At 49.0% G+C, this 12,902-nt stretch overlaps 1 protein-coding gene across 9 annotated transcripts in view; it reads left to right on the top strand.

Annotated features, from left to right (window-relative positions):
* Window positions 1-12,902, top strand: part of ARNTL (aryl hydrocarbon receptor nuclear translocator-like) — a 129,538-nt gene that overhangs the window by 34,144 nt on the left and 82,492 nt on the right. For 7 of the 9 annotated variants that reach the window (XM_021076235.1, XM_021076223.1, XM_021076212.1 and 4 more), the window contains exon 2: window positions 2,461-2,533. The exons of the other annotated variants lie outside the window; for them this stretch is intronic. The gene's annotated coding sequence lies outside the window, so the exon portion shown is untranslated. The remainder of the gene's footprint in view (window positions 1-2,460; window positions 2,534-12,902) is intronic. 9 annotated transcript variants of the gene reach the window in all.

Raw genomic sequence — 12,902 nt, 5'->3', positions numbered from 1 at the left:
CTGAAGCAGGCAGTAGGATGTACAAAAAGGAGTCTGCAGGAGGGGTCCTTGCCTAGAGAGAAATCCCAGCATCCTCAGCATCTAGGTAGGAAGCTAAGTGAGATTCCCCCAGGGGTGATCGAAGGTACACAGAGAAGAGAGGAGAACAAGGACCGAGCCCTGAGCCCCTCTGACAGTAACAGAGGGGGAGATGAATAAGACCCAGTGAAGGGAAAGAATAGCCAGTGAGGTGGGTGGAAACCAGAGTGCCGTCCTGGAAGCCAGGTGATGAGAGCAGGCAACCTAGAGGAAATGATTCAATGGTAGCAAAGGCTGAAAGAGGAAGACTGAGACTTGCCCACTGGACAAGTTGCTCTGGACCCAAACTTAGCCTCGCAGATAAGTCCCAGTTCCCACCTTTTTTTTTGTCTTTTCTATGGCCACACTCACGGCATGGGGAGCTTCCCAGGCTAGGGGTCTAATCAGAGCTGTAGACACGGGTCTACGCCAGAGCCACAGCAACGCAGGATCTGAGCCGGGTCTGTGACCTACACCACAGCTCACGGCAATGCCGGATCCTTAACCCACTGAGCAAGGACAGGGATCGAACCCTCAACCTCATGGTTCCTAGTCGGATTCGTTAACCACTGATGGGAACTCCCCAGTTCCCACGTTGAAGGAGAATACGAGTGTGCAAAAAAGGGTCATTTAAGATTGTTTGAAGTAAGTCTGAGAAAGAGGTGAAGCAGCACTGTGGGAGTCCTGCAGAGAGAGACTGTACTTCTGGCTTTTGTAGGGAGGGTGGAGGTTAGATTCATCCATGTCTTCACTTGGTCATTCAATCATTTATTCCACAAAAACTGTGTGCCATGGACTAGGAGAAAGGGAGAAGGCAGAGTAGTTGTTCAAAGGGTATAAAGTTTCAGTTTTGGAGTTTCCATCGTGGTGCAGCAGAAACAAATCCTGCAACCATGAGGTTGCAGGTTCATCCCCGGTCTCGCTCAGTGGGTTAAGGATCCGGCGTTGCCATGAGCTGTGGTGTAAGTCACAGACATGGCTTGGATCTGATGTTGCTGTGGCTGTGGCGTAGCCCAGCAGCTGTAGCTCCATTGGACCCCTACCCTGGGAACCTCTTTATGCTGTGGATGCGGCCCTAATAAGGCAGAAGACAATAAATAAATAAATAAAATAAGGTTTCAGTTTTGCAGATGAAAAGAGTTCTGGAGATGGATGATGATAGTTGCCCAATAATGTGCAAGTATGTAACACCACTGAGCTGCACACTTAAAAATGGCTAAGCTTGTAAATTTTATGTGTATTTTACTATCACACATACATCATGCCTTTATTGAGCCTTATTATGACCTTGGTCTAGAGCATGATGTTGAAATGGAGGTCATTTCAGTAGAAGGAGATGATGTGGAGAGAAGGGGAGGAAGATAGCTAGCTGGAAGGAATGCTGAGAGAAGGGACTGGCTGTCAGTCCTTTCTCTCTGGATTGAAGGGTCTGCTAGGGGAGAGCACACAAGCCGAGGCTGGGCCAGTTGGTGCAGGCCTGGTAGGCTGGTGTGGAGTTGGGCTTGCCTTCTTAGGTTCTGGGAGCCCTGAAAGTTTCTGCCCAGGGGAGCGTCATCCCAAAGGTGCGCATTTAGGAAATTAATCTCATTAATCCTTCCTGCTAAACTTTGCCTGTTAAAAGCTGTGGGACTGAAGCATGTGATGATGAAAATTGTGGCCTAGCAGAATTTTAGGTACCTGGGCATGTGTTCACGAATTGAGTGGGTTATCTCCCACCTATTTTAAAAATAGTTATCAATGGAGGAGTTCCTGTTGTGGCTTAGTGGAAACGAATCCAGCTAGTAACCATAAGGTTGCAGGTTCGATCCTTGGCCTCGCTCAGTGGGTTAAGGATCCAGCATTGTTGTGAGCTGTGGTGTAGCTTGCAGACGAGGCTTGGATCCTGTGTTGCTATGGCTGTGGCATAGGCTGGCAGCTGTAGCTCTGATTCGACCCCTAGCCTGGGAATCTCCATATGCCACAGGTGCAGCCCTAAAAAGCAAAAAAAAAAAAAAAAAAAAAAAATTGCTGAGGACTGTCTAACTGCTCGTAATGTTCTAGGCAGTCGGCATAAGGGAAGGGGTGAATTTACTGGATCTCTTGATAAGCCTACAGTCTAGGGACCCTCCCATTCCCAAATAAGAAACTATTCTGCATTGTGCTGTATTTATCATAAACATCTCACCGGAGTTCTCGCCAGACAAGAGGAGGGGGTGCCTGCGTGACCTCTCTGGGACACTGGAGTGGCTTCCAGGGGAAGATTGTCCAGTGGATTTGAAGGATGAATGGTACTTTCTAGGCACAGAAGCAGAGATGGGCATCCTGGGAAGACAGTAAAATCGAACCTTACTGGGAGTTGTAAATTTAAATAAAAGGGATAAACATTCTCCTTTAAAGCTAAACTCTTATTTCATTGGCTTTTAGGTGGTGCTGGCTAGAGTGCATGCTTTTGGACCTGAGCTTAACTTTTCAAATGTGGAATGCTAGGCCTTCACTGGTAAGTTTGATGCTTTCTTACCAAATTATGCCGCCAAGGATTTGTGCTTGGAATGAAGGGCAAGGTAGTTAGCATTGGCTTTGCTCTGTGAAGGGAATCAGGCCAGGGCCCTAGAGAAGCCCATAGTGTAAGTAGAAGAGATCTGAAGGGGAGCTCCCTGTAGGTTTCTGCAGTTGATGCAGAGAGAAAGGCCAGAAGAGAAGCATCCAGAGATGCAGGGGATGGATGCAGCTGGCCTCACAGAGAGGTGGAGCTTCGGCTGTGTTTTGGAGGATGGACAAGTCCAAGGAGGAGTGAAGTAAGCTTTTCAGACTTGAGAAGGTGGGTGTAAGATGTAAAGAAAGTGGGCTCAGCGAGCAAAAACTTCATCAAAGGAACGATGAATAAGAACTTTGGCAGGATCTGCTGGTGGCTGATTATTCTAGACCGGGGTCAGCAGACTTTTCCTGTAAAGGATCAGATGGTAAATATTTTCGGCTTCATAGACCATATGGTCTCTGTCATAGCTACTCAACTCTGCCATTGTAGCGGGAAAGCAGCCATAGATAATATGTAAATGACGGTGTGGCTGTGTTCCAGTAATGCTTTATTTACAGAAACAGGTGGTGGGCTGGATTTGGCCCATGGGCTGTAGTTTGCCACTCCGTTTCTAGACCCTGAATGCTGGACTAAGGCACTTGGACTTTGTCCTAAAGGCGGTGGTGGGAAGCCATGGAAGTCATTTTGGGCAAAGAAGTGAAATGGCAGAAGTAACACATTAGGAGTGTTCATCTGGGAACTGGACAAGAAGCATGGGCTCTGTTCAGAGGCAGCAGCAGCAATCTAGCCATGAGGTCATGTGGTTAACAGTGGTTAAAATGGAGCAAAGGACCAATAGAAGAGATATTGCAAAGGGAGACCCATAGGGTTTATGGTCTTCTTAGACTTTAAAGGTAGGAGCCAAAGGAGAGGAAAGTTTAGACTTGATAGTTCACAATGGTGCCATTGATAGGAATGTGGCTATTGGAGGTGGAGAAGGGTAGTTGATGTATATAGTTTTTGATACAGTGACTTGGAGAAGGCAGTGGTTCATCCATAGGACATGTCTAAGAGACAGATGGAATTGCAGGGCTGGGAGTTCCCGTCGAGGCTCAGTGGTTAACGAATCCACCTAGGAACCATGAGGTTGTGGGTTCAATCCTGGCCTCACTCAGTGGGTTAAGGAGCCGGCCTTGCTGTGAGCTTGTGGTGTAGGTCACAGACGAGGCTCAGATCCCGCGTTGCTGGGACTGTGGTGCAGGCTGGCAGTTGTAGCTCCAATTCAACCCTAGCCTGGGAACCTCCATATGCAGTGAGCATAGCCCTAGAGAAAGACAAAAAGACAAAAAGAAAAAAAAAAAGAAAGAAATACAGGACTGAATCCTGGACTGAGAAGAGTAGTTCTGGCCATATGCAACGAAACCATAGGATTAAAGAAATTCTCCCCATGATGAGCAGAGGGTGGAGCCTTGGGGAAGGTGCCTGCCTCTGGGATGGAAAGCAGAAGTTGGAAGAGAACCAGAAGCCAAAAAGAAGAGAGTCTCAGGAAGGGAAGAGGATGGAGCAGCAGAGACCAGGGAGAAGGGACCAGAGGGAAGGCTGCCGAATTGGTGATAAGGTGATTGCAGCTGACTTTGGGGAATGTGATGCCACGAGAGGGGAAGCCACATTGTGCAGGACTGGTCATAAATGAGGGATAAAGAATCAGACATTAGTAAAATAGACCACTTATGGAGAGTTTGGATGGTAAAAGAAGGGAGACACAAAGATGTCTGTATCTGCATGCCAAAAAACCTTTTCTTTAGCTTTGAGGCAAGCAAAGCGTGCCTTGACTGGTTCTCATGTCCTTCTCCAGAGCCAAGTGTTTGGGAGTTTATGTGTACTTTGGGCTTGCGATTGTGTTCTTATGCTTACTCTGAGGTGTGGTGTTCCTGAGCTCTGCCACAACTTGCACCAGCGGAATCCAGCCCAGGCTTGGACCCTTGCCATGAGACAAGATGTGATCTGTTAGGGACATGGTTGCATTTGCCTCAATTGGAGGAGAAAATAGGGTAGAGCAAGAAATGGAAATGAAACGCCTTACTGCAGAGTCCACCCAAGTACGGGAATTTGGGATCATTTCTCCAGTCACTCAACTAGATAGCCATTTATGTTCTGAGCATTTCGAGTGTATGTTCTTGGGTTTGAATTCTGAGTAGCTTTTGGCTTGGTTTTGGGGAATGTAGCAGTTAGAGATCGAGTCATAAAAGCAGCACATGGAACTGGTTTGGATCCTCTGTTTAGTGAACTCTCACTGTGTACCAGGCACAGTGCTGAGTGCTCTACAGGTGTCATTTTATGTCATCTTTGCAACAACCTATGACATGCGAATTAGTGTCCCCATTTCAGCAATAAGGAAATCAGATCACAGAAGTTGGGTAGCCTGCCCAAGGTTACAAGGGATTTGAACCCAGAGCTGCCTGACCCCTGGTCTGTGCTGCTTTCTGTTTTCACCCACCTAAGCCTGGAATTTCTCCTCCTACTTATATAGATGGACTGGAGGCAGAATGAGTTCTTAAGGTTAAATATTCAGAGCTCTGGTGGGTATTTCTGCTCCTTAGGCATCTATTAAAAGGGTAGAAGAAGTGTGAGATCCCTGGAAGAAACTAAGGCCAAACTTCAAACACTTACCTTAGGAGTTCTTTTGTGGCACAAACAGTTGAGAATCCAGCGTGGTCACTGCGGTGGCTTAGGTGGATGCTGTGGTGCGGGTTCGATCCCTGGCCTGGAAATTTCCACCTGCCACAGGCACAGCCAAAAAGAAAACAGAGGAGTTCCCGTCATGGCTCAGTGGTTAACGAACCCAATTAGCATCCATGAGGACGGAGGTTCAATCCCTGGCCTCACTCTGTGGTTAAGCCTCTGGTGTTGCCGTGAGCTGTGGTGTAGGTCACAGACGCAGCTCGAATCCTGTGTTGCTGTGGCTCTGATGTAGGCTGGCGGCTACAGCTCTGATTGGACCCCTAGCCTGGGAACCTCCATATGCTGCAGGTGTGGCCCTATAAAGACAAAAGAAAAAGAAAGAAAAAGAAAACAGAAAAAGAAAAACAAAACAAAACAAAACCCACTTACATTAACTGTTTCCCCAGCTGAAATTTTCCTTTAGTTGGAAAAGGTGGCAGCCTTGGGCATGGAAAGGAAATCTCACCAGGAGGCATGACGGTCAGAGTCCAGTCCTAGCTCTACAGTTATAATCTTTTTGTTTAAATACTTGCATTTCTCTCTGCTCATGTCCAACTTCAAGCTCTGAGGGCAGGGTCCTGTTTTGTTTTGTTCCCCCCCGTACACCCAGCATTCATCCTGGTGTCAGGCCTGTAACATGTGCTCACGGAATATTTGTGCCTTCTAGTGAATCAGAAATCCTTGGGACAAGGAGCTTTAACCTCCATGTGCCAGGAACTGCTCTGGACACTGTGGTTATCGAGGTGACACAGGACAAGTTCTGCCCTCATAAGGCAGACATGCTTGCAGAGGAGACAGACTCGACCGGCTGGGTGTACATTGTAAGGTCAGGCTGACCGGATAGTGCTCTGAGAAGTTATCATGATGCTCTTTGGGGGTGACTACAGATATGTCATCAGTGCTGTCCACACTCCCTTTTCATTTTATTTACTTATTTATTTTGTCTTTTTAGGGCTGCACTCTCGGCATATGGAGGTTCCCAGGCTAGGGGTCTAATCGGAGCTGTAGCTGCCGGCCTGCACCACAGCCACCACAACGCCAGATCCAAGCCACGTCTGCTACCCACACCACAGCTCACGGCAACACCAGATCCTCAACTCACTGAGCAAGCCAGGGATCAAACCCACAACCTCATGGTTCCTAGTCAGACTCGTTAACCACTGAGCCATGACGGGAACTCCCACACTCCCTTTCATTCTCTGGCTTGGCTGTGGTCGCTCACACCCAGCTAACTGCTCCCCCCAGCAAGAGCTCCCTCTCCAGCTGGGGGGTGGGGGGGCTCCTGTCTCTGGCAGGGCTGAGGGCTCCCTTCCTGTTCCTGTCCCTCTTCCCATTCTCCTGTCTGCCCTGCTATCCCCTGGTTTTCCTCCAGCCTCGTAGATCTCACCTCCTCAATCTGCTGCCCTGGTTCTCTTTTCTCTTTTAGCTTAATAAGATTTTCCTTAGTCCTTTTTAGGTCAGTCCAAGTATTCCCCCTGTGAGCTTATCCACTGCTCACCTTTCCAGATCTGTGGGTCCGGCTGGAACCACCTCCCAGGCCTCCATCCTAGCCTTGGTCCCACAGCCACCTCCAATGTGGCCCTTGCCCAGTACCAAAGGCTCTGTCCCCCTGTAGTGCCCCGCCCTGGGTGGGACCACACCCCTCAGTTGTCTGACTGCAGGAGTCATCCTGGGCTTTGTCTTTTCCCTCAACTGTCATCTTGCAGCAGTTATCTCATCCGAAGAGCCCACCTTCTAATTTGTCACTCACTCCTTTCTCCTCCTTCCCTGTCCCCTCATTTAGAACTCTTCATTGGAACTGTTTCCATGGCCTCTCTGTTGGTGTCCGTGTCCACTTTGGTCCCGCCTCATTCTGCCCCCACGTCCTAGCAGCACGATGTTTTTAGCTTACACACATCTCACGGCTTTCTCCTGCTTAAAACTCTCCAGGGGCTCCTCATGGCTTACAGAAGAGAACCTCAGCCCCTCAGCGGGCCTGCCGTCTCTCCATAAGCTGGTCTTGGGCCGCTTTCCTGGTTTCATTTTTTCTCTCCTAACCTGTATTTCCTTTCTCTTTTTCTTTCTTTCTTTTTTTTTTTTTTTTGTCTTCTTGCCATTTTCTTGGGCTGCTCTCGTGGCATATGGAGGTTCCCAGGCTAGGGGTCGAATCGGAGCTGTAGCTGCCGGCTGACGCCAGAGCCACAGCAACGCGGGATCCGAGCTGCGTCTGCAACCTACACCACAGCTCACAGCAACGCCAGATCCTTAACCCGCTGAGCAAGGCCAGGAATTGAACCGGCAACCTCGTGGTTCCTAGTCAGATTCGTTAACCTCTGCACCACGACGGGAACTCTGTAACCTGTCTTTCTAACCTCAGCCCATCCTCCCAGTGGCCACCACCTCTTGTGCCTTCACTGGTGCTGGGCCCTTTCCTGGCAATGACCTCCGCCTGCTCCTCATGGCGGTAACTCGGCTCAGGTTTCTGCTCTTCTGGACACTTTCCTTTCCCACCCTGCACTTCCCTGTGACCTGGAGATGACCTTCCTCCTGGCTCCCAGAACACCCTACATTACTCTCTCTCCCAAAGCACTTATCAGCGTAACTGTTGATTTATTATCTGTTATGCTCAGTAAGCTGAGCTCCTTAAGGGTGGGGACCACACACACACACACACACACACACACACACACACGCACGCACACACACACGCACACACACACACACACACACATCTCTGGGTTCTCGGTGCCAACACAGTGCACCTGGCTCAGGAAGTGTTTGTTGAAAGAGTGAGGACAGCAAAGTCTGTTTGTGCAGCCAAACAACAGATTTACAATGCGATCAAATGTATTTGAAATTGGAGGGTCATTGACTATTGACTTGGGTGGGGCCTCCTCCCTTCTCATTTGTGTCGTGGGCTTGGATTTGTGGCTGCCAGCTGCGTCTTCTTTATATGCTTTGCCCCTGACTTTTTAAACTCCTGTTGTTGATAGGATAGGAAAGCAATTCAAAATGAAAAATAGCCCATCAAGGAATGCTTAGGAATGAGGTCCACCCAGCTTCCTGGATGAAGCCCAAATTTCCTAAATTAGCCCAAATAATGATTCTTGCTGACCGCTGACAGCTCTTCCCTTGCGTGGTCCAGCTGGGAGTGCTTTTCTGGCTGCGGGGAGAGGATAGCCAGAGGTCCTTTTGGAGGTGCCTTGATGGCATCTTTATCTTCATTTGGAACCTTGTAAAATCCTCAGGGAATGCCTAGGGGCAGCAAATAGGAAGAGACTCTGAACCCAGGGAGGCCAGGTCCGTGTCTGTATTCCCCACGGGAGCTGCTGCGAGGCACCGTCACACGAGCCGGTATCATCTCAGGTTTCCACGTGGGTTTTTCAGCTTGGTGCTGTTGCCTCTCCTTCACTTCCTGGCTCTGCCACAGAAGTGGGATGTTGTGGCGAGAATGCAGCTTTTCTCTGGGGGCTCCCCATAACCTGGGAAGGCTTCCTTGAAGAAGAAGCTGTTCTCAACACGGAGGTGCCCTGCTGACCAGGGTGTTCCAGGGGCCGTGTGGGCGGCTTTCCTTGGAAATACTGCTGCTGCTTTCCCTTTCGGGGACTTTCCAGAAGCTGTCTCCTCAGCATGGAATGCATTTTCCTTCTGGTTTGCCTGGTTCATGCCCATTTACCCGTCAGGGATCAGCCGATTTGCCTCTTCTTAGGAAGCCTTCCTGGACCTCCTCAGCAAGAAACCGAGGTCTTATCATCACTATAACTGTGATCACTTTCTGCGACTTTTTTTTTTTTTTTCTGTCTTTTCTGGGGCTGCTCCTGTGGCATATGGAGGTTCCCAGGCTAGGGGTTGAATCAGAGCTGTAGCTACCAGTCTACGCCAGAGCCACAGCAATGTGGGATCCGAGCCTTGTCTGCAACCTACACCACAGCTCATGGCAATGCCGGATCCTTAACCCACTGAGCAAGGCCAGGGATCGAACCTGCAACCTCATGGTTCCTAGTCGGATTCGTTAACCATTGAGCCATGACAGGAACTCCTCTACGACTTGTTGATTGCTCACTGACAAAGTGCTTGGTGGGTAAGCACTTAGTATTAGGGCTCAAGTAGGTGCTGGCTGAGGTCAGGGTTATCATTACCCCAAAGATAACCTTTTGAAGAAACTCATCAGTTGGGGGGCATGAGAGCAGGGTCTCCCCCCTGGTGCCCAAATGGGTATGTGCTCCTCCCTGTTCTTCACTCCAGTGGTCCTTCTGCCAGGTGGTCAGCATCCCCTCCTCTTGCTCATTCAAAGCATGCATCCCAGAGGCCATTTTACATTCATTTGTGTGGTTACATATGAATGCATGTTCCCCTGATGAGCAGCCTCCGAAGGGTCCCAGACAGCAGGAGCCTGACCTCTAGGCAGGTGCTCAACACAGAGTTGACCATCAGCCTGCCTGTCCAGACAGCTGCTCACTTGCTGGATCTCCCTGCCCCTTGTGTCTCGGGAGTCTGGGCTGTGATCGTGAAAGGGGCTCCTCGGCGCCCCCCTCCCCCAATTGAGCCTGCATCCCCGCGCCTCCTGTTTCCATGTCAGAGCCAGTGGTGTTAAGGAAGCACCGCTGCCTGGCAGGGTCTGTCCAATGAGGAGGTCTCTGTCTCTCCTCCTCCTTGTGAACCCCTCCTCCTTGTGTAAGGAAGTGGACCCCTTTCTTCCCCCAGCACAGAGCCTGTGCTGTTCCTCTGCTCCTCTGCGCCTGCACGCCCCCTGGGGGTGGCCCTTGCCACCACGGGCCATCCTGACCTGGGCGCCCGTTCTCCTCATCCTTCTGGACCAGCCCTGGCGTGGCCTCTGTGGCAGGGCAGCATCTTGTATAGTCAGGGCTGAGGGGCCACAGAGGGGGTAAGAGGACAGAAGCTACTTCTCTAAGAGCAGCTACTCCGTGATTCTGAGTGTGTGTGCAGGTGCCTGTGCATGTGTGTGTGTGTATGCATGTGTTTCTTGCTGGCTGTTTTCACTTATATAATTCATCTTCGTGCACATTTGAGACCAGGTCTCCCTCCTCAGGGGTCTGATGTGGGTCTCTGAATGATAGACATTTCAGAGCTGTTGGCTAAGGAGATCTTTCCTCCCCTCTCCAGCCGAAGGCCCCTCCCCTGACCCACATTCCCACTTTGGTACCCTGGCAAGCCTTTTGTAGGGTTGATGTGATGATCAGGACCCCCTTCCTGACTCCATTCAGACAGCAGGGATGTGAAAGCCCCCTCTAGAGCCTGGCAGGCTGGCAGGGTGCCGGGATACTCTGTTTAGGCTGGCAGCAGGGAAGCCTGGTCCCCCAGGGCCAGCTCACCAGGCCTCCAGGGTCCTCCGGGGCTAGGCTGGCTGAGCTCCAAGTGACTCACATTGGTTTCAAGTGGGAAAAATAAAAATAAAAAATGGCTTCTGACCAAGTGGGGAAAGTGGGCATGGGTGAGGGTGGAGTGGGGAGCAGGAAGATGTTGGCCGTATCTTCTACACATTTGCAGGCAACAAACAGAGATCAGCTTCCAGTGGATGGCCTCTGGGATGCTGGCACCTGGGCACCTTGGTCCTGGAGGCAGACCTGCTTCCCAGTGCCAGCTCTGTGCCTGCTAGTGATGGGGCTTAAGACAAACCACCCAGGCTCTCCAAGCCTCAGTTTTTCTCACCTGTAAAATGGGACAATGATCCCAGTAATCACCACTTGGAGGTTCTTGTGAGGATGCAATTAAATCGTGCTTAGCATCGTACGCAGCCTATAGGAAACGCCAAATATCTCTTATGTTACGGTTGTTTTTAAAAAGTAGTATCGTCAATAACTGTAAGAAGACTTTGGACAACATAGAGAGTCTAAAAGGCACAGCGGAAGGCTGTGAGGAGTGCGTGAGGTGGTGTGTAGGAAAAGCACTTTGTGAATTGCAAATTGGGTGCAGATGTGGTTGTTAGCACAAGTATCTCTTTTAGTGGTTTGGCTTTGACAAAAGTGAGCACAATTTTATGATGTTGCGTCTAAGTTCTTTGCTGTTTTTGTTTTTTCTTTCGGAGGGAGAATTATCAGACAGGCCTTTACTGGACTCTTGCCCAGAGGCTCTGTGACCCGTGTTGGTGATCCTGGGTGCCAAATGCCTGAATAGCACCAGGCACAGAGAGCAGCTCTGTGGTTGCTGGTATTATTTTAGTTCTTTTAATGATAAACATTTAATACAGAGTGGTATAGGAGTTCTCACCATGGCTCAGCCATTAGCGAACCTGACTAGTATCCGTGGTTTGATCCCTGGCCTCCCTCAGTGGGTTAAGGATCCGGTGTTGCCATGAGCTGCAGTGTAGATCACAGATGTGGCTCGGATCCAGTGTTGCTGTGTCTCTGGTTGCTGTGGCTGTGGCATAGGCCGGTGGCTACAGCTCTAACTGGACCCTTAGCCTGGGAACCTCCATGTGCCACAAGTGCAGCCCTAAAAAAGACCAAAACAAACAAATAAATAAATAATAAAAGACCAAAAAATATAGTATGTTTTTCTAAGTCCATTGACAGTAAATTGTGGGTATTTTGCTTGAGACAAATTCCTGAGAATTTGCTTGAGAAATTCTCCTCTCAGAGTTTTGTGCCTAATATAGCTGAAGACATTTAAGCAATTTATTCAGCATTTGATATAGACAACTACCATTGTTTTCTCAAGTATGTCAGAGATACTTAACTGCTTGCCTCTCTTATGTTTATCTCCATCCCATGCCATTTCCCGGCCTCTCATCCTTGCAAAAAGAAAATGGAACATAAATTTAAAAGGCAGATACTTTTAGGCAGAGGTTGAAAATTCTCTACTCAGTGGCTACATCTTGGCATGTAGATGTGTTTTGTTAAGTGCTCACAGTGTTTTAAAACTTTTAAATTAGTGGCTAACATTTAAATTGAGAGATATTATTATTAATATTATTATTATTTTGCCTTTTTAGGGCCACATTTGCAGCATACGGAAGTTCCCAGGCTAGGGGTCCAATAGGGGCTGTGGCTGCTGGCCTACACCACAGCCACAACAACTCTGGATCCTAGCTGCATCTGCGACCTACACCACAGCTCACGGCAACACTGGATCCTCAATCCACTGAGCAAGGCCAGGGATTAAACCCACGTCCTCATGGATGCTAGTCAGATTCATTAACTACTGAGCCACAGCAGGAACCCTGATGTTATTATCTTGAAATCTGGATTTCCAGCTCTTCATGAAAACCCAAAGGTCTGGCCATGCTGGGTCCACATTTCCTCGGTGATGAAGTGTGGTGGTCCCTTTTACAGGAATATATTTCTCTACCTGCCAGCACCCCCCAGCCCCTGAACCTGGACATAACTGAGCTTGTAGTGTGTGCTAAGTGTAACCAGCCCCTCTTAGACACCATGCATTGATTTAGATTTATTTTTACCAGCAACTTTGACCATAGAGAAGAAGATAATTTCACTTGCTAAGTTGTCCATTTTTTGTTAACAACCCAAAGGGCTATAATGTTTTTCTTTAGGCTCTCTTGGGTTCGATAGAGTGACCTTCTCTCCTCTCTGTGGGGCTTCCTTGTTAACAATTTTGAAGAAGTCTTCAGCAAGACCTATAAGTCAACGTAAAATGTTGGATAAGGCAGGATATACATTGTGATTGCCCCTAT

This window comes from Sus scrofa, chromosome 2, assembly GCF_000003025.6.
Source record: "Sus scrofa isolate TJ Tabasco breed Duroc chromosome 2, Sscrofa11.1, whole genome shotgun sequence".
Lineage (NCBI taxonomy): Eukaryota > Metazoa > Chordata > Mammalia > Artiodactyla > Suidae > Sus > Sus scrofa.
The sequence above is the reverse complement of the archived record's forward strand: the minus strand, read 5'-3'. Positions and strand labels throughout refer to the sequence as shown.